Source organism: Hyla sarda, chromosome 1 (assembly GCF_029499605.1).
Source record: "Hyla sarda isolate aHylSar1 chromosome 1, aHylSar1.hap1, whole genome shotgun sequence".
Classification (NCBI taxonomy): domain Eukaryota; kingdom Metazoa; phylum Chordata; class Amphibia; order Anura; family Hylidae; genus Hyla; species Hyla sarda.
In genome coordinates, this window is record NC_079189.1 from 256,394,379 (window position 1) to 256,418,178 (window position 23,800).

Genomic DNA, 23,800 nt, shown 5'->3' on the forward strand with positions numbered 1-23,800 from the left:
GTTGCCGCCTTACGTTCCGATTCCGAAAAGGATTTATTGATGCTTAAATCCACAGTATACAGGGTGTGAAGATGTCTACGGCCATCCTAAGCTGAATGCGCCTGTTCTCGTCAGATCGCAGACTGCTACCCAGCTTCAGGCCTGGTAAGTACCAGCATGGGAGACTGGCTGGGAATCCCGAGTGCAGTTGACATTTTGCTCTGTTTCTGCTCCGATTCCGAAAATTATTTATTGATGCTTAAATCCACAGTATACAAAGTGTGAAGCTGTCAACGGCCATCCTAAGCTGAACGCGCCTGCTCTCGTCAGATCGCAGACTGCTACCCAGCTTAGGGCCTGGTAAGTACCAGCATGGGAGACTGGATGGGAATCCCGGGTACAGTTGCCATTTTAATCTGTTGCCGCCTTCCGCTCCGATTCGGAAAAGGATTTATTGATGCTTAAATCCACAATATACAGGGTGTGAAGCTGTCAACGGCCATCCTAAGCCTGAACGTGCCTGCTCTCCTCAGATCTCAGACTGCTGCCCGGCAGATTCAGGCAAGGGAGACTGGCTGGCAATCCAAGGTGCCATTGACATTTTGCTCTGTTGCCGCCTTCTTCTCCGATTAATAAAAATATTTATTGATGCTTAAATCCACAATATACAAGGCGTAAAGATGTCAACGGCCATCCTAAGCTGAACGCGCCTGCTCTCGTCAGATCGCAGACTGCTACCCAGCTTAGGGCCCAGTAAGTACCGACATGGGAGACTGGCTGGGAATCCCGGGTGCAGTTGACATTTTGCTCTGTTTCTGCTCCGATTCCGAAAATTATTTATTGATGCTTAAATCCACAGTATACAAAGTGTGCAGCTGTCAACGGCCATCCTAAGCTTAACAAGCCTGCTCTCGTCAGATCGCAGACTGCTACCCAGCTTAGGGCCTGGTAAGTACCAGCATGGGAGACTGGCTGGGAATCCCGAGTGCAGTTGACATTTTGCTCTGTTTCTGCTCCGATTCCGAAAATTATTTATTGATGCTTAAATCCACAGTATACAAAGTGTGAAGCTGTCAACGGCCATCCTAAGCTGAACGCGCCTGCTCTCGTCAGATCGCAGACTGCTACCCAGTTTAGGGCCTGGTAAGTACCAGCATTGGAGACTGGATGGGAATCCCAGGTGCAGCTGCCATTTTAATCTGTTGCCGCCTTCCGCTCCGATTCGGAAAAGGATTTATTGATGCTTAAATCCACAATATACAGGGTGTGAAGCTGTCAACGGCCATCCTAAGCCTCAACGTGCCTGCTCTCCTCAGATCTCAGACTGCTGCCCGGCAAATTCAGGCAAGGGAGACTGGCTGGCAATCCAAGGTGCCATTGACATTTTGCTCTGTTGCCGCCTTCTTCTCCGATTAATAAAAATATTTATTGATGCTTAAATCCACAATATACAAGGCATAAAGAGGGCAATGGCCATCCTAAGCTGAACGTGCCTGCTCTCGTCAGACCGCAGACCACTACCCAACCCAGGGCCCGGTAAGTACCAGCATGGGAGACTGGCTGGGAATCCCGGGTGCCGTTGACATTTTGCTCTATTGCTGCCTTCCGCTCCGATTCCGAAAATAATTTATTGATGCTTAAATCAACAGTATACAAGGTGTGAAGCTGTCGACGGCCATCCTAAGCTTAACGCGCCTGCTCTCGTCAGATCGCAGACTGGTACAGATCTTAGGGCCCGGTAAATACCGGCATGGGACACTGGCTGGGAATCCCGGCTGCCGTTGACATTTTGCTCTGTTGCCGCCTTCCGCTCCGATTCGGAAAAGGATTTATTGATGCTTAAATCCACAATATACAGGGTGTGAAGCTGTCAACGGCCATCCTAAGCCTGAACGTGCCTGCTCTCCTCAGATCGCAGACCGCTGCCCGGCAGATACCGGCATGGGAGACTGGCTGGCAATCCAAGGTGCCATTGACATTTTGCTCTGTTGCCGCCTTGCTCTCCGATTAATAAAAATATTTATTGATGCTTAAATCCACAATATACAAGGCGTAAAGATGTCAACGGCCATCCTAAGCTGAACGCACCTGCTCTCGTCAGATCGCAGACTGCTACCCAGCTTAGGGCCCAGTAAGTACCGGCATGGGAGACTGGCTGGGAATCCCGGGTGCAGTTGACATTTTGCTCTGTTGCCGCCTTCTGTTCCGATTCCGAAAAGGATTTATTGATGCTTAAATGCACAGTATAAAAAACATGAAGCTGTCAATGGCCATCCTAAGCTGAACGCGCCTGCTCTCGTCAGATCACAGACTGCTACCCAGCTTAGGGCCCAGTAAGTACCGGCATGGGAGACTGGCTGGGAATCCCAGTTGCTGTTGACATCTTGCTCTGTTGACGCATTCCGCTCCGATTCCGAAAAGGATTTATTGATGCTTAAATCCACAGTATACAGGGTGTGAAGATGTCTACGGCCATCCTAAGCTGAATGCGCCTGTTCTCGTCAGATCGCAGACTGCTACCCAGCTTCAGGCCTGGTAAGTACCAGCATGGGAGACTGGCTGGGAATCCCGAGTGCAGTTGACATTTTGCTCTGTTTCTGCTCCGATTCCGAAAATTATTTATTGATGCTTAAATCCACAGTATACAAAGTGTGAAGCTGTCAACGGCCATCCTAAGCTGAACGCGCCTGCTCTCGTCAGATCGCAGACTGCTACCCAGCTTAGGGCCTGGTAAGTACCAGCATGGGAGACTGGATGGGAATCCCGGGTGCAGTTGCCATTTTAATCTGTTGCCACCTTCCGCTCCGATTCAGAAAAGGATTTATTGATGCTTAAATCCACAATATACAGGCTGTGAAGCTGTCAACGGCCATCCTAAGCCTGAACGTGCCTGCTCTCCTCAGATCGCAGACTGCTGCCCGGCAGATACAGGCATGGGAGACTGGCTGGCAATCCAAGGTGCCATTGACATTTTGCTCTGTTGCCGCCTTCTTCTCCGAATAATAAAAATATTTATTGATGCTTAAATCCACAATATACAAGGCGTAAAGATGTCAATGGCCATCCTAAGCTGAACGTGCCTGCTTTCGTCAGATTGCAGACTGCTACCCAACTTAGGGCCCGGTAAGTACTGGCATGGGAGACTGGCTGGGAATCCCGGGTGCCGTTGACATTTTGCTCTATTGCTGCCTTCCGCTCCGATTCCGAAAATAATTTATTGATGCTTAAATCCACAGTATACAAGGTGTGAAGCTGTCGACGGCCATCCTAAGCTTAACGCGCCTGCTCTCGTCAGATCGCAGACTGGTACAGATCTTAGGGCCCGGTAAGTACCGGCATGGGACACTGGCTGGGAATCCCGGCTGCCGTTGCCATTTTGCTCTGTTGCAGCCTTCCGTTCCGATTCCGAAAAGGATTTATTGATGCTTAAATGCACAGTATAAAGGGCGAGAAGCTGTCAACGGCCATCCTAAGCTGAACGTGCCTGCTCTCGTCAGATCGCAGACTGCTACTCAGCTTAGGGCCCGGTAAGTACCAGCATGGGAGACTGGCTGGGAATCCCAGGTGTCGTTGACATTTTGCTCTGTTGCCGCCTTCCGCTCCGATTCCAAAAAGGATTTATTGATGCTTAAATCCACAGTATACAGGGTGTGAAGATGTCTAAGGCCATCCTAAGCTGAATGCGCCTGTTCTCGTCAGATCGCAAACTGCTACCCAGCTTCGGGCCTGGTAAGTACCAGCATGGGAGACTGGCTGGGAATCCCGGGTGCAGTTGACATTATGCTCTGTTTCTCCTCCGATTCCGAAAATTATTTATTGATGCTTAAATCCACAGTATACAAAGTGTGAAACTGTCAACGGCCATCCTAAGCTGAACGCGCCTGCTCTTGTCAGATCGCAGACTGCTACCCAGCTTAGGGCCTGGTAAGTAGCAGCATGGGAGACTGGCTGGGAATCCCGGGTGCAGTTGACATTTTAATCTGTTGCCGCCTTCCGTTCCGATTCGGAAAAGGATTTATTGATGCTTAAATCCACAATATACAGGGTGTGAAGCTGTCAACGGCCATCCTAAGCTGAACGCGCCTACTCTCGTCAGATCGCAGACTGCTACCCAGCTTAGGGCCCGGTAAGTAATGGCATGGGAGACTGGCTGGGAATCCCGGTTGCCGTTGACATTTTGCTCTATTGCTGCCTTCAGCTCCGATTCCGAAAATAATTTATTGATGCTTAAATCCACAGTATACAAGATGTGAAGCTGTCGACGGCCATCCTAAGCTTAACGCGCCTGCTCTCGTCAGATCGCAGACTTTTACCCAGCTTAGGGCCTGGTAAGTACCAGCATGGGAGACTGGCTGGGAATCTCAGGTGTTGTTGACATTTTGCTCTGTAGCTCTGTAGACATTTTGCTCCGATTCCGAAAAGGATTTATTGATGCTTAAATCCACAATATACAGGGTGTGAAGCCGTCTACGGCTATCCTAAGCTGAATGCGCCTGTTCTTGTCAGATCGCAGACTGCTGCCCGGCAAGTACGGGCATGGGAGGCTGGCTGGCAATCCAAGGTGCTATTGTCATTTTGCTCTGTTGCCGCCTTCCTCTCCGATTAAAAAAAAATATTTATTGATGCTTAAATCCACAGTATACAAGGTGTGAAGCTGTCGACGGCCATCCTAAGCTTAACGCGCCTGCTCTCGTCAGATCGCAGACTGGTACAGATCTTAGGGCCCGGTAAGTACCGGCATGGGACACTGGCTGGGAATCCCGGCTGCCGTTGACATTTTGCTCTGTTGCCGCCTTCCGTTCCGCTCCGATTCGGAAAAGGATTTATTGATGCTTAAATGCACAGTATAATTGCCGTGAAGCTGTCAACGGCCATTCTAAGCTGAACGCGCCTGCTCTCGTCAGATCGCAGACTGCTACCCAGCTTAGGGCCTGGTATGTACCAGCATGGGAGACTGGCTGGGAATCTCAGGTGTTGTTGACATTTTGCTCTGTAGCTCTGTAGACATTTTGCTCCGATTTCGAAAAGGATTTATTGATGCTTAAATCCACAGTATACAGGGTGTGAAGCCGTCTACGGCTATCCTAAGCTGAATGCGCCTGTTCTTGTCAGATCGCAGACTGCTGCCCGGCAAGTACGGGCATGGGAGACTGGCTGGCAATCCAAGGTGCTATTGACATTTTTCTCTGTTGCCGCCTTCCTCTCCGATTAAACAAAATATTTATTGATGCTTAAATCCACAGTATACAAGGCGTGAAGATGTCAACGGCCATCCTAAGCTGAACGCGCCTGCTCTCGTCAGATCGCAGACTGCTACGCAGCTTAGGGCCCAGTAAGTACCGGCATGGGAGACCGGCTGGGAATCCCGGGTGCAGTTGACATTTTGCTCTGTTGCCGCCTTCCGTTCCGATTCCGAAAAGGATTTATTGATGCTTAAATGCACAGTATAAAAAGCATGAAGCTGTCAATGGCCATCCTAAGCTGAACGCGCCTGCTCTCGTCAGATCGCAGACTGGTACAGATCTTGGGGCCCGGTAAGTACCGGCATGGGACACTGGCTGGGAATCCTGGCTGCCGTTGACATTTTGCTCTGTTGCCGCCTTCCGTTCCGATTCCGAAAAGGATTTATTGATGCTTAAATGCACAGTATAAAGGGCGAGAAGCTGTCAATGGCCATCCTAAGCTGAACGCGCCTGCTCTCGTCAGATCGCAGATTGCTACCCAGCTTAGGGCCCGGTAAGTACCAGCATGGGAGACTGACTGGGAATCCCAGGTGTCGTTGACATTTTGCTCTGTTGCCGCCTTCTGCTCCGATTCCGAAAAGGATTTATTGATGCTTAAATCCACAGTATACAGGGTGTGAAGATGTCAACTGCCATCCTAAGCTCAATGTGCCTGTTCTCGTCAGATCGCAAACTGCTACCCAGCTTTGGGCCTGGTAAGTACCAGCATGGGAGACTGGCTGGGAATCCCGTGTGCAGTTGACATTTTGCTCTGTTTCTACTCCGATTCCGAAAATTATTTATTGATGCATAAATCCACAGTATACAAAGTGTGAAGCTGTCAATGGCCATCCTAAGCTGAACGCGCCTGCTCTCGTCAGATCGCAGACTGCTACCCAGCTTAGGGCCTGGTAAGTACCAGCATGGGAGACTGGCTGGAATCCCGGGTGCAGTTGACATTTTAATCTGTTGCCGCCTTCCGCTCCGAAAAGGATTTATTGATGCTTAAATCCACAATATACAGGGTGTGAAGCTGTCAACTGCCATCCTAAGCTCAACGTGTCTGCTCTCCTCAGATCGCAGACTGCTGCCCGGCAGATACCGGCATGGGAGACTGGCTGGCAATCCAAGGTGCCATTGACATTTTGCTATGTTGCCGCCTTCCTCTCCGATTAATAAAAATATTTATTGATGCTTAAATCCACAATATACAAGGCGAGAAGATGTCAACGGCCATCCTAAGCTGAACGTGCCTGCTCTCGTCAGATCGCAGACTGCTTCCCAGCTTAGGGCCCAGTAAGTACCGGCATGGGAGACTGGCTGGGAATCCCGGGTGCAGTTGACATTTTGCTCTGTTGCCGCCTTCCGTTCCGATTCCGAAAAGGATTTATTGATGCTTAAATGCACAGTATAAAAAGCATGAAGCTGTCAATGGCCATCCTAAGCTGAACGCGCCAGCTCTTGTCAGATCGCAGACTGCTACCCAGCTTAGGGCCCGATAAGTACTGGCATGGGAGACTGGATGGGAATCCCGGTTGCCGTTGACATTTTGCTCTATTGCTGCCTTCCGCTCCGATTCCGAAAAGAATTTATTGATGCTTAAATCCACAGTATACAAGGTGTGAATCTGTCGACGGCCATCCTAAGCTTAACGCGCCTGCTCTCGTCAGATCGCAGACTGGTACAGATCTTAGGGCCCAGTAAGTACCGGCATGGGACACTGGCTGGGAATCCCGGCTGCCGTTGACATTTTGCTCTGTTGCCGCCTTCCGTTCCGATTCCGAAAATGATTTATTGATGCTTAAATACATAATATACAAAGTGTGAAGCTGTCAACGGCCATCCTAAGCTTAACGCGCCTGCTCTCGTCAGATCGCAGACTGATACCCAGCTTAGGGCCTGGTAAGTACCAGCATGGGAGACTGGCTGTGAATCCCGGGTGCAGTTGACATTTTAATCTGTTGCCGCCTTCTGCTCCGATTCGGAAAAGGATTTATTGATGCTTAAATCCACAGTATACAGGGTGTGAAGCCGTCTACGGCTATCCTAAGCTGAATGCGCCTGTTCTAGTCAGATCGCAGACTGCTGCCCGGCAAGTACGGGCATGGGTGACTGGCTGGCAATCCAAGGTACTATTGACATTTTGCTCTGTTGCCGCCTTCCTCTCAGATTCCGAAAAAGATTTATTGATGCTTAAATGCACAGTATAAAAAGCATGAAGCTGTCAATGGCCATCCTAAGCTGAACGCGCCTGCTCTCTTCAGATCGCAGACTGCTACCCAGCTTAGGGCCCGGTAAGTACTGGCATGGGAGACTGGCTGGAAATCCCTGGTGCCGTTGACATTTTGCTCTATTGCTGCCTTCCGCTTCGATTCCGAAAAGAATTTATTGATGCTTAAATCCACAGTATAAAAGGTGTGTAGCTGTCGACCGCCATCCTAAGCTGAACGCGCCTGCTCTCGTCAGATCGCAGACTGCTACCCAGCTTAGGGCCCGGTAAGTACCAGCATGGGAGACTGGCTGGGAATCCCAGGTGTCGTTGACATTTTGCTCAGTTGCCGCCTTCCGCTCCGATTCCGAAAAGGATTTATTGATGCTTAAATCCACCATATACAGTATACATTGTGTGAAGATGTCTACGGCCATCCTAAGCTGAATGCGCCTGTTCTCGTCAGATCGCAGACTGCTACCCAGCTTCGGGCCTGGTAAGTACCAGCATGGGAGACTGGCTGGGAATCCCGGGTGCAGTTGACATTTTGCTCTGTTTCTGCTCCGATTCCGAAAATTATTTATTGATGCTTAAATCCACAGTATACAAAGTGTGAAGCTGTCAACGGCCATCCTAAGCTGAACGCGCCTGCTCTCGTCAGATCGCAGACTGGTACAGATCTTAGGGCCCGGTAAGTACCGGCATGGGACACTGGCTGGGAATCCCGGCTGCCGTTGACATTTTGCTCTGTTGCCGCCTTCCGTTCCGTTCCGAAAAGGATTTATTGATGCTTAAATGCACAATATACAAAGTGTGAAGCTGTCAACGGCCATCCTAAGCTGAACGCGCCTATTCTCGTCAGATCGCAGAATGATACCCAGCTTTGGGCCTTGTAAGTACCAGCATGGGAGACTGGCTGGGAGTCCCAGGTGCAGTTGACATTTTAATCTGTTGACGCCATCCGCTCCGATTCGGAAAAGGATTTATTGATGCTTAAATCCACAATATAAAGGGCGTGAAGCTGTCAATGGCCATCCTAAGCTGAACGCGCCTGCTCTCGTCAGATCGCAGACTGCTACCCAGCTTAGGGCGCGGAAAGTACTAGCATGGGAGACTGGCTGGGAATCCCAGGTGTTGTTGACATTTTGCTCTGTTGCCGCCTTCCGCTCCGATTCCGAAAATGATTTATTGATGCTTAAATCCACAGTATACAGGGTGTGAAGCCGTCTACGGCTATCCTAAGCTGAATGCGCCTGTTCTCGTCAGATCGCAGACTGCTACCCAGCTTCGGGCCTGGTAAGTACCAGCATGGGAGACAGGCTGGGAATCCCGGGTGCAGTCGACATTTTAATCTGTTGCCGCCTTCCGCTCCGATTCAGAAAAGGATTTATTGATGCTTAAATCCACAATTTACAGGGTGTGAAGCTGTCAACGGCCATCGTAAGCCTGAACGTGCCTGCTCTCCTCAGATCGCAGACTGCTGCCCGGCAGATACAGGCATGGGAGACTGGCTGGCAATCCAAGGTGCCATTGACATTTTGCTCTGTTGCCGCCTTCTTCTCCGAATAATAAAAATATTTATTGATGCTTAAATCCACAATATACAAGGCGTAAAGATGTCAACGGCCATCCTAAGCTGAACGTGCCTGCTCTCGTCAGATCGCAGACTGCTGCCCGGCAGTTACCGGCATGGGAGACTGGCTGGCAATCCAAGGTGCCATTGACATTTTGCTCTGTTGCCGCCTTCTTCTCCGAATAATAAAAATATTTATTGATGCTTAAATCCACAATATACAAGGCGTGAAGATGTCTACGGCCATCCTAAGCTGAACGCGCCTGCTCTCGTCAGATCGCAGACTTCTACCCAGCTTAGGGCCCAGTAAGTACCGGCATGGGAGACTGGCTGGGAATCCCGGATGCAGTTGACATTTTGCTCTGTTGCCGCCTTCCGTTCTGATTCCGAAAAGGATTTATTGATGCTTAAATGCACAGTATAAAAAGCATGAAGCTGTCAAAGGCCATCCTAAGCTGAACGCGCCTGCTCTCGTCAGATTGCAGACTGCTACCCAGCTTATGGCCCGGTAAGTACTGGCATAGGAGACTGGCTGGGAATCCCGGTTGCCGTTGACATTTTGCTCTATTGCTGCCTTCCGCTCCGATTCCAAAAATAATTTATTGATGCTTAAATCCACAGTATACAAGGTGTGAAGCTGTCGACGGCCATCCTAAGCTTAACGCGCCTGCTCTCGTCAGATCGCAGACTGGTACAGATCTTAGGGCCCGGTAAGTACCGGCATGGGACACTGGCTGGGAATCCCGGCTGCCGTTGACATTTTGCTCTGTTGCCGCCTTCCGTTCCGATTCCGAAAAGGATTTATTGATGTTTAAATGCACAGTATACAAAGTGTGAAGCTGTCAACGGCCATCCTAAGCTGAATTCGCCTGCTCTCGTCAGATCGCAGACTGCTGGCCGGCAAGTACGGGCATGGGAGACTGGCTGGCAATCCAAGGTGCTATTGACATTTTGCTCTGTTGCCGCCTTCCTCTCCGATTAAAAAAAATATTTATTGATGCTTAAATCCACAGTATACAAGGCGTGAAGATGTCAACGGCCATCCTAAGCTGAACACGCCTGCTCTCGTCAGATCGCAGACTGCTACGCAGCTTAGGGCCCAGTAAGTACCGGCATGGGAGACTGGCTGGGAATCCCGGGTGCAGTTGACATTTTGCTCAGTTGCCGCCTTCCGTTCCGATTCCGAAAAGGATTTATTGATGCTTAAATGCACAGTATAAAAAGCATGAAGCTGTCAATGGCCATCCTAAGCTGAACGCGCCTGCTCTCGTCAGATCGCAGACTGGTACAGATCTTGGGGCCCGGTAAGTACCGGCATGGGACACTGGCTGGGAATCCTGGCTGCCGTTGACATTTTGCTCTGTTGCCGCCTTCCGTTCCGATTCCGAAAAGGATTTCTTGATGCTTAAATGCACAGTATAAAGGGCGAGAAGCTGTCAACGGCCATCCTAAGCTGAACGCGCCTGCTCTCGTCAGATTGCAGACTGCTACCCAGCTTAGGGCCCGGTAAGTACCAGCATGGGAGACTGACTGGGAATCCCAGGTGTCGTTGACATTTTGCTCTGTTGCCGCCTTCTGCTCCGATTCCGAAAAGGATTTATTGATGCTTAAATCCACAGTATACAGGGTGTGAAGATGTCTACGGCCATCCTAAGCTGAATGTGCCTGTTCTCGTCAGATCGCAGACTGCTACCCAGCTTCGGGCCTGGTAAGTACCAGCATGGGAGTCTGGCTGGGAATCCCGGGTGCAGTTGACATTTTGCTCTGTTTCTGCTCCGATTCCGAAAATTATTTATTGATGCTTAAATCCACAGTATACAAAGTGTGAAGCTGTCAACGGCCATCCTAAGCTGAACGCGCCTGCTCTCGTCAGATCGCAGACTGCTACCCAGCTTAGGGCCTGGTAAGTACCAGCATGGGAGACTGGCTGGAATCCCGGGTGCAGTTGACATTTTAATCTGTTGCCGCCTTCCGCTCCGATTCGGAAAAGGATTTATTGATGCTTAAATCCACAATATACAGGGTGTGAAGCTGTCAACGGCCATCCTAAGCTGAACGGGTCTGCTCTCCTCAGATCGCAGACTGCTGCCCGGGAGATACCGGCATTGGAGACTGGCTGGCAATCCAAGGTGCTATTGACATTTTGCTATGTTGCCGCCTTCCTCTCCTATTAATAAAAATATTTATTGATGCTTAAATCCACAATATACAAGGCGTGAAGATGTCAACGGCCATCCTAAGCTGAACGCGCCTACTCTCGTCAGATCGCAGACTGCTACCCAGCTTAGGGCCCGGTAAGTACTGGCATGGGAGACTGGCTGGGAATCCCGGTTGCCGTTGACATTTTGCTCTATTGCTGCCTTCCGCTCCGATTCCGAAAATAATTTATTGATGCTTAAATCCACAGTATACAAGGTGTGAAGCTGTCGACGGCCATCCTAAGCTTAACGCGCCTGCTCTCGTCAGATCGCAGACTTTTACCCAGCTTAGGGCCTGGTAAGTACCAGCATGGGAGACTGGCTGGGAATCTCAGGTGTTGTTGACATTTTGCTCTGTAGCTCTGTAGACATTTTGCTCCGATTCCGAAAAGGATTTATTGATGCTTAAATCCACAATATACAGGGTGTGAAGCCGTCTACGGCTATCCTAAGCTGAATGCGCCTGTTCTTGTCAGATCGCAGACTGCTGCCCGGCAAGTACAGGCATGGGAGACTGGCTGGCAATCCAAGGTGCTATTGACATTTTGCTCTGTTGCCGCCTTCCTCTCCGATTAAAAAAAAATATTTATTGATGCTTAAATCCACAGTATACAAGGTGTGAAGCTGTCGACGGCCATCCTAAGCTTAACGCGCCTGCTCTCGTCAGATCGCAGACTGGTACAGATCTTAGGGCCCGGTAAGTACCGGCATGGGACACTGGCTGGGAATCCCGGCTGCCGTTGACATTTTGCTCTGTTGCCGCCTTCCGTTCCGCTCCGATTCGGAAAAGGATTTATTGATGCTTAAATGCACAGTATAATTGCCGTAAAGCTGTCAACGGCCATTCTAAGCTGAACGCGCCTGCTCTCGTCAGATCGCAGACTGCTACCCAGCTTAGGGCCTGGTATGTACCAGCATGGGAGACTGGCTGGGAATCTCAGGTGTTGTTGACATTTTGCTCTGTAGCTCTGTAGATATTTTGCTCCGATTTCGAAAAGGATTTATTGATGCTTAAATCCACAGTATACAGGGTGTGAAGCCGTCTACGGCTATCCTAAGCTGAATGCGCCTGTTCTTGTCAGATCGCAGACTGCTGCCCGGCAAGTACGGGCATGGGAGACTGGCTGGCAATCCAAGGTGCTATTGACATTTTGCTCTGTTGCCGCCTTCCTCTCCGATTAAAAAAAATATTTATTGATGCTTAAATCCAAAGTATACAAGGCATGAAGATGTCAACGGCCATCCTAAGCTGAACGCGCCTGCTCTCGTCAGATCGCAGACTGCTACGCAGCTTAGGGCCCAGTAAGTACCGGCATGGGAGACTGGCTGGGAATCCCGGGTGCAGTTGACATTTTGCTCTGTTTCTGCTCCGATTCCGAAAATTATTTATTGATGCTTAAATCCACAGTATACAAAGTGTGAAGCTGTCAACGGCCATCCTAAGCCTGAACGTGCCTGCTCTCCTCAGATCGCAGACTGCTGCCCGGCAGATACCGGCATGGGAGACTGGCTGGCAATCCAAGGTGCCATTGACATTTTGCTCTGTTGCCGCCTTCCTCTTCGATTAATAAAAATATTTATTGATGCTTAAATCCACAATATACAACGCATAAAGATGTCAACGGCCATCCTAAGCTGAACGCGCCTGCTCTCGTCAGATCGCAGACTGCTACCCAGCTTAGGGCCTAGTAAGTACCGGCATGGGAGACTGGCTGGGAATCCCGGGTGCAGTTGACATTTTGCTCTGTTGCCGCCTTCTGTTCCGATTCCGAAAAGGATTTATTGATGCTTAAATGCACAGTATAAAAAACACGAAGCTGTCAAAGGCCATCCTAAGCTGAACGCGCCTGCTCTCGTCAGATCGCAGACTGCTACCCAGCTTAGGGCCTGGTAAGTACCAGCATGGGAGACTGGCTGGGAATCCCGGGTGCAGTTGACATTTTAATCTGTTGCCGCCTTCCGCTCCGATTCGGAAAAGGATTTATTGATGCTTAAATCCACAGTATACAAAGTGTGAAGCTGTCAACAGCCATCCTAGGCTGAACGCGCCTGCTCTCGTCAGATTGCAGACTGCTACCCAACTCAGGGCCTGGTAAGTACCAGCATGGGAGACTGGCTGGAATCCCGGGTGCAGTTGACATTTTAATCTGTTGCCGCCTTCCGCTCCGATTCGGAAAAGGATTTATTGATGCTTAAATCCACAATATACAGCGTGTGAAGCTGTCAATGGCCATCCTAAGCCTGAACGTGCCTCCTCTCCTCAGATCGCAGACTGCTGCCCGGCAGATACAGGCATGGGAGACTGGCTGGCAATCCAAGGTGCCATTGACATTTTGCTCTGTTGCCGCCTTCCTCTCCGATTAATAAAAATATTTATTGATGCTTAAATCCACAATATACAAGGCGTGAAGATGTCAATGGCCATCCTAAGCTGAACGCGCCTGCTCTCGTCTGATCGCAGACTGCTACCCAGCTTAGGGCCTGGTAAGTACCAGCATGGGAGACTGGCTGGGAATCCCGGGTGCAGTTGACATTTTGCTCTGTTTCTGCTCCGATTCCGAAAATTATTTATTGATGCTTAAATCCACAGTATACAAAGTGTGAAGCTGTCAACGGCCATCCTAAGCCTGAACGTGCCTGCTCTCCTCAGATCGCAGACTGCTGCCCGGCAGATACCGGCATGGGAGACTGGCTGGCAATCCAAGGTGCCATTGACATTTTGCTCTGTTGCCGCCTTCCTCTCCGATTAATAAAAATATTTATTGATGCTTAAATCCACAATATACAACGCATAAAGATGTCAACGGCCATCCTAAGCTGAACGCGCCTGCTCTCGTCAGATCGCAGACTGCTACCCAGCTTAGGGCCTAGTAAGTACCGGCATGGGAGACTGGCTGGGAATCCCGGGTGCAGTTGACATTTTGCTCTGTTGCCGCCTTCTGTTCCGATTCCGAAAAGGATTTATTGATGCTTAAATGCACAGTATAAAAAACACGAAGCTGTCAAAGGCCATCCTAAGCTGAACGCGCCTGCTCTCGTCAGATCGCAGACTGGTACAGATCTTAGGGTCCGGTAAGTACCGGCATGGGACACTGGCTGGGAATCCCGGCTGCCGTTGACATTTTGCTCTGTTGCCGCCTTCCGTTCCGATTCCGAAAAGGATTTATTGATGCTTAAATGCACAGTATAAAGGGCGAGAAGCTGTCAACAGCCATCCTAAGCTGAACGCGCCTGCTCTCGTCAGATCACAGACTGCTACCCAGCTTAGGGCCTGGTAAGTACCAGCATGGAAGACTGGCTGGGAATCCCAAGTGTCGTTGACATTTTGCTCTGTTGCCGCCTTCCGCTCCGATTCAAAAAAGGATTTATTGATGCTTAAATCCACAGTAAACAGGGTGTGAAGATGTCTACGGCCATCCTAAGCTGAATGCGCCTGTTCTCGTCAGATCGCAGACTGCTACCCAGCTTCGGGCCTCGTAAGTACCAGCTTGGGAGACTGGCTGGGAATCCTGTGTGCAGTTTCCATTTTGCTCTGTTTCTGTTCCGATTCCGAAAATTATTTATTGATTCTTAAATCCACAGTATACAAAGTGTGAAGCTGTCAACCACCATCCTAAGCTGAACTGGCTGGGAATCCCGGCTGCCGTTGACATTTTGCTCTGTTGCCGCCTTCCGTTCCGATTCCGAAAAGGATTTATTGATGCTTAAATGCACAGTATAAAGGGCAAGAAGCTATCAACAGCCATCCTAAGCTGAACGCGCCTGCTCTCGTCAGAACGCAGACTGCTACCCATCTTAGGGCCTGGTAAGTATCAGCATGGGAGACTGGCTGGGAATCCCGGGTGCAGTTGACATTTTAATCTGTTGCCGCCTTCCGCTCCGATTCGGAAAATGATTTATTGATGCTTTAATCCACAATATACAGGGTGTGAAGCTGTCAACGGCCATCCTAAGCCTGAACGTGCCTGCTCTCCTCAGATCGCAGACCGCTGCCCGGCAGATACCGGCATGGGAGACTGGCTGGCAATCCAAGGTGCCATTGACATTTTGCTCTGTTGCCGCCTTCCTCTCCGATTAATAAAAATATTTATTGATGCTTAAATCCACAATATACAACGCGTGAAGATGTCAACGGCCATCCTAAGCTGAACGCGCCTGCTCTCGTTAGATCGCAGACTGCTACCCAGCTTAGGGCCTGGTAAGTACCAGCATGGGAGACTGGCTGGGAATCCCGTGTGCAGTTGACATTTTGCTCTGTTGCCGCCTTCTGTTCCGATTCCGAAATGGATTTATTGATGCTTAAATGCAGAGTATAAAAAGCTTGAAGCTGTCAATGGCCATCCTAAGCTGAACGCGCCTGCTCTCGTCAGATCGCAGACTGCTACCCAGCTTAGGGCCCGGTAAGTACTGGCATGTGAGACTGGCTGGGAATCCCGGTTGCCGTTGACATCTTGCTCTATTGCTGCCTTCTGCTCCGATTCCGAAAAGAATTTATTGATGCTTAAATCCACAGTATACAAGGTGTGAAGCTGTCGACGGCCATCCTAAGCTTAACGCGCCTGCTCTCGTCAGATCGCAGACTGGTACAGATCTTAGGGCCCGGTAAGTACCGGCATGGGACACTGGCTGGGAATCCCGACTGTCGTTCACATTTTGCTCTGTTGCCGCCTTCCGTTTCGGTTCCGGTTCCGATTCCGAAAAGGATTTATTGATGCTTAAATGCACAGTATACAAAGTGTGAAGCTGTCAACGGCCATCCTAAGCTGAACGCGCCTGCTCTCATCAGATCGCAGACTGCTACCAAGCTTAGGGCCTGGTAAGTACCAGCATGGGAGACTGGCTGGGAATCCCGGGTGCAGATGACATTTTAATCTGTCGCCGCTTTCCACTCCGATTCGGAAAAGGATTTATTGATGCTTAAATGCACAGTATAAAGGGAGTGAAGCTGTCAACGGCCATCCTAAGCTGAACGCACCTGCTCTCGTCAGATCGCAGACTGCTACCCAGCTTAGGGCCCGGTAAGTACCAGCATGGGAGACTGGCTGGGAATCCCAGGTGTTGTTGACATTTTGCTCTGTAGCCGCCTTCCGCTCCGATTCCGAAAAGGATTTATTGATGCTTAAATCCACAGTATACAGGGTGTGAAGCCGTCTACGGCTATCCTAAGCTGAATGTGCCTGTTCTTGTCAGATCGCAGACTGCTGCCCGGCAAGTACGGGCATGGGAGACTGGCTGGGAATCCCGGTGCCGTTAACATTTTGCTCTATTGCTGCCTTCCGCTCCGATTCCGAAAATAATTTATTGATGCTTAAATCCACAGTATAATCCACGCCTGCTCTCGTCAGATCGCAGACTGGTACAGATCTTAGGGCCCGGTAAGTACCGGCATGGGACACTGGCTGGGAATCCCGTCTGCCGTTGACATTTTGCTCTGTTGCCGCCTTCCATTCCGATTCCGAAAAGGATTTATTGATGCTTAAATGCACAGTATAAAGGTCGAGAAGCTGTCAAGGGCAATCCTAAGCTGAACGCGCCTGCTCTCGTCAGATCGCAGACTGCTACCCAGCTTAGGGCCCGGTAAGTACCAGCATGGGAGACTGGCTGGGAATCCCAGGTGTCGATGACATTTTGCTCTGTTGCCGCCTTCTGCTCCGATTCCGAAAAGGATTTATTTATGCTTAAATCCACAGTATACAGAGGTTGAAGCGGTCTACAGCCATCCTAAGCTGAATGCGCCTGTTCTCGTCAGATCGCAGACTGCTACCCAGCTTCGGGCCTGGTAAATACCAGCATGGGAGACTGGCTGGGAATCCCGGGTGCAGTTGACATTTTACTCTGTTTCTGCTCCGATTCCGAAAATTATTTATTGATGCTTAAATCCACAGTATACAAAGTGTGAAGCTGTCAACGGCCATCCTAAGCTGAACGCGCCTGCTCTCGTCAGATCGCAGACTGCTACCCAGCTTAGGGCCTGGTAAGTACCAGCATGGGAGATTGGCTGGGAATCCCGGGTGCAGTTGACATTTTAATCTGTTGCCGACTTCTGCTCCGATTCGGAAAAGGATTTATTGATGCTTAAATGCACAGTATAAAGCGCGTAAAGCTGTCATCGGCCATCCTAAGCTGAACGCGCCTGCTCTCGTCAGATCGCAGACTGCTACCCAGCTTAGGGCCCGGTAAGTACCAGCATGGGAGACTGGCTGGGAATCTCAGGTGTTGTTGACATTTTGCTCTGTAGCTCTGTAGACATTTTGCTCCGATTTCGAAAAGGATTTATTGATGCTTAAATCCACAGTATACAGGGTGTGAAGCCGTCTACGGCTATCCTAAGCTAAATGCGCCTGTTCTTGTCAGATCGCAGACTGCTGCCCGGCAAGTACAGGCATGGGAGACTGGCTGGCAATCCAAGGTGCTATTGACATTTTGCTCTGTTGCCGCCTTCCTCTCCGATTCCGAAAAGGATTTATTGATGCTTAAATGCACAGTATAAAGGGCATGAAGCTGTCAACGGCCATCCTAAGCTGAACGCACCTGCTCTCGTCAGATCGCAGACTGCTACCCAGCTTAGGGCCTGGTAAGTACCAGCATGGGAGACTAGCTGGGAATCTCAGGTGCCGTTGACATTTTGCTCTATTGCTGCCTTCCGCTCCGATTACGAAAATAATTTATTGATGCTTAAATCCACAGTATACAAGGTGTGAAGCTGTCGACGGCCATCCTAAGCTTAACGCGCCTGCTCTCGTCAGATCGCAGACTGGTACAGATCTTAGGGCCCGGTAAGTACCGTCATGGGACACTGGCTGGGAATCCCGGCTGCCGTTGACATTTTGCTCTGTTGCCGCCTTCCGTTCCGTTCCGATTCCGAAAAGGATTTATTGATGCTTAAATGCACAGTATAAAGGGCAAGAAGCTGTCAACGGCCATCCTAAGCTGAACGCGCCTGCTCTCGTCAGATCGCAGACTGCTACCCAGCTTAGGGCCCGGTAAGTACCAGCATCGGAAACTGGCTGGGAATCCCAGGTATCGTTGACATTTTGCTCTGTTGCCGCCTTCCGCTCCGATTCCGAAAATAATTTATTGATGCTTAAATCCACAGTATAAAAGGTGTGAAGCTGTCGACGGCCATCCTAAGCTTAACGCGCCTGCTCTTGTCAGATCGCAGACTGGTACAGATCTTAGGGCCCGGTAAGTACCGGCATGGGACACTGGCTGTTAATCCCGGCTGCCGTTGACATTTTGCTCTGTTGCCGCCTTCCGTTCCGATTCCGAAAAGGATTTTGATGCTTAAATGCACAGTATACAAAGTGTGAAGCTGTCAACGGCCATCCTAAGCTGAACGCGCCTGCTCTCGTCAGATCGCAGACTACTACCCAGCTTAGGGCCTGGTAAGTACCAGCATGGGAGACTGGCTGGGAATCCCGGGTGCAGTTGACATTTTAATCTGTTGCCGCCTTCCGCTCCGATTCGGAAAAGGATTTATTGATGCTTAAATGCACAGTATAAAGGGCGTGAAGCTGTCAACAGCCATCCTAAGCTGAACGCGCCTGCTCTCGTCAGATTGCAGACTGCTACCCAGCTTAGGGCCCGGTAAGTACCAGCATGGGAGACTGGCTGGGAATCTCAGGTGTTGTTGACATTTAGCTCTGTAGCTCTGTAGACATTTTGCTCCGATTCCGAAAAGGATTTATTGATGCTAAAATCCACAGTATACAGGGTGTGAAGCCGTCTACGGCTATCCTAAGCTGAATGCGCCTGTTCTTTTCAGATCGCAGACTGCTGCCCGGCAAGTACGGGCATGGGAGACTTGCTGGCAATCCAAGGTGCTATTGACATTTTGCTCTGTTGCCGCCTTCCTCTCTGATTAAAAAAAATATTTATTGATGCTTAAATCCACAGTATACAAGGTGTGAAGATGTCAACGGCCATCCTAAGCTGAACACGCCTGCTCTCGTCAGATCGCAGACTCCTACGCAGCTTAGGGCCCAGTAAGTACCGGCATGGGAGTAAGGCTGGGAATCCCGGGTGCAGTTGACATTTTGCTCTGTTGCCGCCTTCCGTTCCGATTCCGAAAAGGATTTATTGATGCTTAAATGCACAGTATAAAGGGCATGAAGCTGTCAACGGCCATCCTATGCTGAACGCGCCTGCTCTCGTCAGATCGCAGACTGCTACCCAGCTTAGGGCCCGGTAAGTACCAGCATGGGAGACTGGCTGGGAATCTCAGGTGTCGTTGACATTTTGCTCTGTAGCTCTGTAGACATTTTGCTCCGATTCCGAAAAGGATTTATTGATGCTTAAATCCACAGTATACAGGGTGTGAAGCCGTCTACGGCTATCCTAAGCTGAATGTGCCTGTTCTTGTCAGATCGCAGACTGCTGCCCGGCAAGTACGGGCATGGGAGACTGGCTGAAAATCCAAGGTGCTATTGACATTTTGCTCTGTTGCCGCCTTCCTCTCCGATTACGAAAAGGATTTATTGATGCTTAAATGCACAGTATAAAAAGCATGAAGCTGTCAATGGCCATCCTAAGCTGAACGTGCCTGCTCTCGTCAGATCGCAGACTGCTACCCAGCTTAGGGCCCGGTAAGTACTGGCATGGGAGACTGGCTGGGAATCCCGGGTGCCGTTGACATTTTGCTCTATTGCTGCCTTCCGCTCCGATTCCGAAAATAATTTATTGATGCTTAAATCCACAGTATACAAGGTGTGAAGCTGTTGACGGCCATCCTAAGCTTAACGCGCCTGCTCTCGTCAGATCGCAGACTGGTACATATCTTAGGGCCCGGTAAGTACCGGCATGGGACACTGGCTGGGAATCCCGGCTGCCGTTGACATTTTGCTCTGTTGCCGCCTTCCGTTCCGATTCCGAAAAGGATTTATTGATGCTTAAATGCACAGTATAAAGGGCGAGAAGCTGTCAACGGCAATCCTTAGCTGAACGCCCCTGCTCTCGTCAGATCGCAGACTGCTACCCAGCTTAGGGCCCGGTAAGTACCAGCATGGGAGACTGGCTGGGAATCCCAGGTGTCGTTGACATTTTGCTCTGTTGCCGCCTTCCGCTCCGATTCCGAAAATAATTTATTGATGCTTAAATCCACAGTATACAAAGTGTGAAGCTGTCGACGGCCATCCTAAGCTTAACGCGCCTGCTCTCGTCAGATCGCAGACTGGTACAGATCTTAGGGCCCGGTAAGTACCGGCATGGGACACTGGCTGTTAATCCCGGCTGCCGTTGACATTTTGCTCTGTTGCCGCCTTCCGTTCCGATTCCGAAAAGGATTTATTGATACTTAAATGCACAGTATAAAGGGCGAGAAGCTGACAACGGCCATCCTAAGCTGAACGCGCCTGCTCTCGTCAGATCGCAGACTGCTACCCAGCTTAGGGCCCGGTAAGTACCAGCATGGGAGACTGGCTGGGAATCCCAGGTGTCATTGATATTTTGCTCTGTTGCCGCCTTCCGCTCCGATTCCGAAAAGGATTTATTGATGCTTAAATCCACAGTATAAAGGGCGAGAAGCTGTCAACGGCCATCCTAAGCTGAACGCGCCTGCTCTCGTCAGATCGCAGACTGCTACCCAGCTTAGGGCCCAGTAAGTACCGGCATGGGAGACTGGCTGGGAATCCTGGGTGCAGTTGACATTTTTGCTCTGTTGCCGCCTTCCGTTCTGATTCCGAAAAGGATTTATTGATGCTTAAATGCACAGTATAAAAATCATGAAGCTGTCAATGGCCATCCTAAGCTGAACGCGCCTGCTCCCGTCAGATCGCAGACTGCTACCCAGCTTAGGGCCCAGTAAGTACTGGCATGGGAGACTGGCTGGGAATCCCGGTTGCCGTTGACATTTTGCTCTATTGCTGCCTTCCGCTTTGATTCCGAAAATAATTTCTTGATGCTTAAATCCACAGTATACAAGGTGTGAAGCTGTCGACGGCCATCCTAAGCTTAACGCGCCTGCTCTCGTCAGATCGCAGACTGGTACAGATCTTAGGGCCCGGTAAGTACCGGCATGGGACACTGGCTGGGAATCCCGGCTGCCGTTGACATTTTGCTCTGTTGCTGCCTTCCGTTCCGATTCCGAAAAGGATTTATTGATGCTTAAATGCACAGTATACAAAGTGTGAAGCTGTCAACGGCCATCCTAAGCTGAACGCGCTTGCTCTCGTCAGATCGCAGACTGATACCCAGCTTAGGGCCTGGTAAGTACCAGCAGGGGAGACTGGCTGGGAATCCCGGGTGCAGTTGACATTTTAATCTGTTGCCGCCTTCCGCTCCGATTCAGAAAAGGATTTATTGATGCTTAAATGCACAGTATAAAGGGCGTGAAGCTGTCAACGGCCATCCTAAGCTGAACGCGCCTGCTCTCGTCAGATCGCAGACTGCTACCCAGCTTAGGGCCCGGTAAGTACCAGCATGGGAGACTGGCTGGGAATCCCAGGTGTTGTTGACATTTTGCTCTGTAGCCGCCTTCCGCTCCGATTCGGAAAAGGATTTATTGATGCTTAAATGCACAGTATAAAGGGCGTGAAGCTGTCAACGGCCATCATAAGCTGAACGCGCCTGCTCTCATCAGATTGCAGACTGCTACCCAGCTTAGGGCCCGGTAAGTACCAGCATGGGAGACTGGCTGGGAATCTCAGGTGTTGTTGACATTTTGCTCTGTAGCTCTGTAGACATTTTTCTCCGATTTCGAAAAGGATTTATTGATGCTTAAATCCACAGTATACAGGGTGTGAAGCCATCTACGGCTATCCTAAGCTGAATGCGCCTGTTCTTGTCAGATCGCAGACTGCTGCCCGGCAAGTACGGGCATGGGAGACTGGCTGGCAATCCAAGGTGCTATTGACATTTTGCTCTGTTGCCGCCTTCCTCTCCGATTAAAAAAAATATTTATTGATGCTTAAATCCACAGTATACAAGGTGTGAAGATGTCAATGGCCATCCTAAGCTGAACGCGCCTGCTCTCGTCAGATCGCAAACTGCTACCCAGCTTAGGGCCCGGTAAGTACTGGCATGGGAGACTGGCTGGGAATCCCGGGTGCCGTTGACATTTTGCTCTATTGCTGCCTTCCGCTCCGATTTCGAAAATAATTTATTGATGCTTAAACCCACAGTATACAAGGTGTGAAGCTGTCGACGGCCATCCTAAGCTTAACGCGCCTGCTCTCGTCAGAGCGCAGACTGGTACAGATCTTAGGGCCCGGTAAGTACCGGCATGGGACACTGGCTGGGAATCCCGGCTGCCGTTGACATTTTGCTCTGTTGACGCCTTCCGTTCCGATTCCGAAAAGGATTTATTGATGCTTAAATGCACAGTATAAAGGGCGAGAAGCTGTCAACGGCCATCCTAAGCTGAACGTGCCTGCTCTCGTCAGATCGCAGACTGCTACCCAGCTTAGGGCCCGGTAAGTACCAGCATGGGAGACTGGCTGGGAATCCCAAGTGTCGTTGACATTTTGCTCTGCTCCGATTCCGAAAAGGATTTATTGATGTCTATGGCCATCCTAAGCTGAATGCGCCTGTTCTCGTCAGATCGCAGACTGCTACCCAGCTTCGGGCCTGGTAAGTACCAGCATGGGAGACTGGCTGGGAATCCCGAGTGCAGTTGACATTTTGCTCTGTTTGTGTTCCGATTCCGAAAAGGATTTATTGATGCTTAAATCCACAGTATACAAAGTGTGAAGCTTTCAACGGCCATCCTAAGCTGAACGCGCCTGCTCTCGTCAGATCGCAGACTGCTACCCAGCTTAGGGCCTGGTAAGTACCAGCATGGGAGACTGGCTGGGATTCCCGGGTGCAGTTGACATTTTAATCTGTTGCCGCCTTTCGCTCTGATTCGGAAAAGGATTTATTGATGCTTAAATCCACAATATACAGGGTGTGAAGCTGTCAATGGCCATCCTAAGCCTGAACGTGCCTGCTCTCCTCAGATCGCAGACTGCTGCCCGGCAGATACCGGCATGGGAGACTAGCTGGCAATCCAAGGTGCCATTGACATTTAGCTCTGTTGCCGCCTTCCTCGCCGATTAATAAAAATATTTATTGATGCTTAAATCCACAATATACAAGGTGTAAAGATGTCAACGGCCATCCTAAGCTGAACGCGCCTGCTCTCGTCAGATCGCAGACTGCTACCCAGCTTAGGGCCCAGTAAGTACCATCATGGGAGACTGGCTGGGAATCCCAGGTGCAGTTGACATTTTGCTCTGTTGCCGCCTTCTGTTCCGATTCCGAAAAGGATTTATTGATGCTTAAATGCACAGTATACAAAGTGTGAAGCTGTCAACGGCCATCCTAAGCTGAACGCGCTTGCTCTCGTCAGATCGCAGACTGATACCCAGCTTAGGGCCTGGTAAGTACCAGCAGGGGAGACTGGCTGGGAATCCCGGGTGCAGTTGACATTTTGCTCTGTTGCCGCCTTCCGTTCCGATTCCGAAAAGGATTTATTGATGCTTAAATGCACAGTATAAAGGGCGAGAAGCTGTCAACGGCCATCCTAAGCTGAACGCCCCTGCTCTCGTCAGATCGCAGACTGCTACCCAGCTTAGGGCCCGGTAAGTACCAGCATGGGAGACTGGCTGGGAATCCCAGGTGTCGTTGACATTTTGCTCTGTTG

At 50.1% G+C, this 23,800-nt stretch overlaps 13 pseudogenes; all 13 read left to right on the forward strand.

The window, feature by feature from the left end:
* The first annotated feature begins 3,435 nt into the window (after window positions 1–3,435).
* LOC130328424 (5S ribosomal RNA) lies at window positions 3,436–3,555 on the forward strand (annotated as a pseudogene).
* Window positions 3,556–4,842: 1,287 nt separating this feature from the next.
* On the forward strand, window positions 4,843–4,962 carry LOC130352225 (5S ribosomal RNA; annotated as a pseudogene).
* Window positions 4,963–5,240: 278 nt separating this feature from the next.
* On the forward strand, window positions 5,241–5,360 carry LOC130326467 (5S ribosomal RNA; annotated as a pseudogene).
* Window positions 5,361–5,644: 284 nt separating this feature from the next.
* Window positions 5,645–5,764, forward strand: LOC130324052 (5S ribosomal RNA; annotated as a pseudogene).
* Window positions 5,765–10,418: 4,654 nt separating this feature from the next.
* Window positions 10,419–10,538, forward strand: LOC130352063 (5S ribosomal RNA; annotated as a pseudogene).
* A 1,476-nt stretch (window positions 10,539–12,014) lies between these two features.
* Window positions 12,015–12,134, forward strand: LOC130352226 (5S ribosomal RNA; annotated as a pseudogene).
* Window positions 12,135–16,128: 3,994 nt separating this feature from the next.
* On the forward strand, window positions 16,129–16,248 carry LOC130331557 (5S ribosomal RNA; annotated as a pseudogene).
* A 1,436-nt stretch (window positions 16,249–17,684) lies between these two features.
* LOC130331139 (5S ribosomal RNA) lies at window positions 17,685–17,804 on the forward strand (annotated as a pseudogene).
* Window positions 17,805–19,695: 1,891 nt separating this feature from the next.
* LOC130330709 (5S ribosomal RNA) lies at window positions 19,696–19,815 on the forward strand (annotated as a pseudogene).
* Window positions 19,816–20,908: 1,093 nt separating this feature from the next.
* On the forward strand, window positions 20,909–21,028 carry LOC130352388 (5S ribosomal RNA; annotated as a pseudogene).
* Window positions 21,029–21,514: 486 nt separating this feature from the next.
* Window positions 21,515–21,634, forward strand: LOC130319438 (5S ribosomal RNA; annotated as a pseudogene).
* A 480-nt stretch (window positions 21,635–22,114) lies between these two features.
* LOC130348116 (5S ribosomal RNA) lies at window positions 22,115–22,234 on the forward strand (annotated as a pseudogene).
* Window positions 22,235–23,667: 1,433 nt separating this feature from the next.
* Window positions 23,668–23,787, forward strand: LOC130323859 (5S ribosomal RNA; annotated as a pseudogene).
* Window positions 23,788–23,800: the final 13 nt, after the last annotated feature.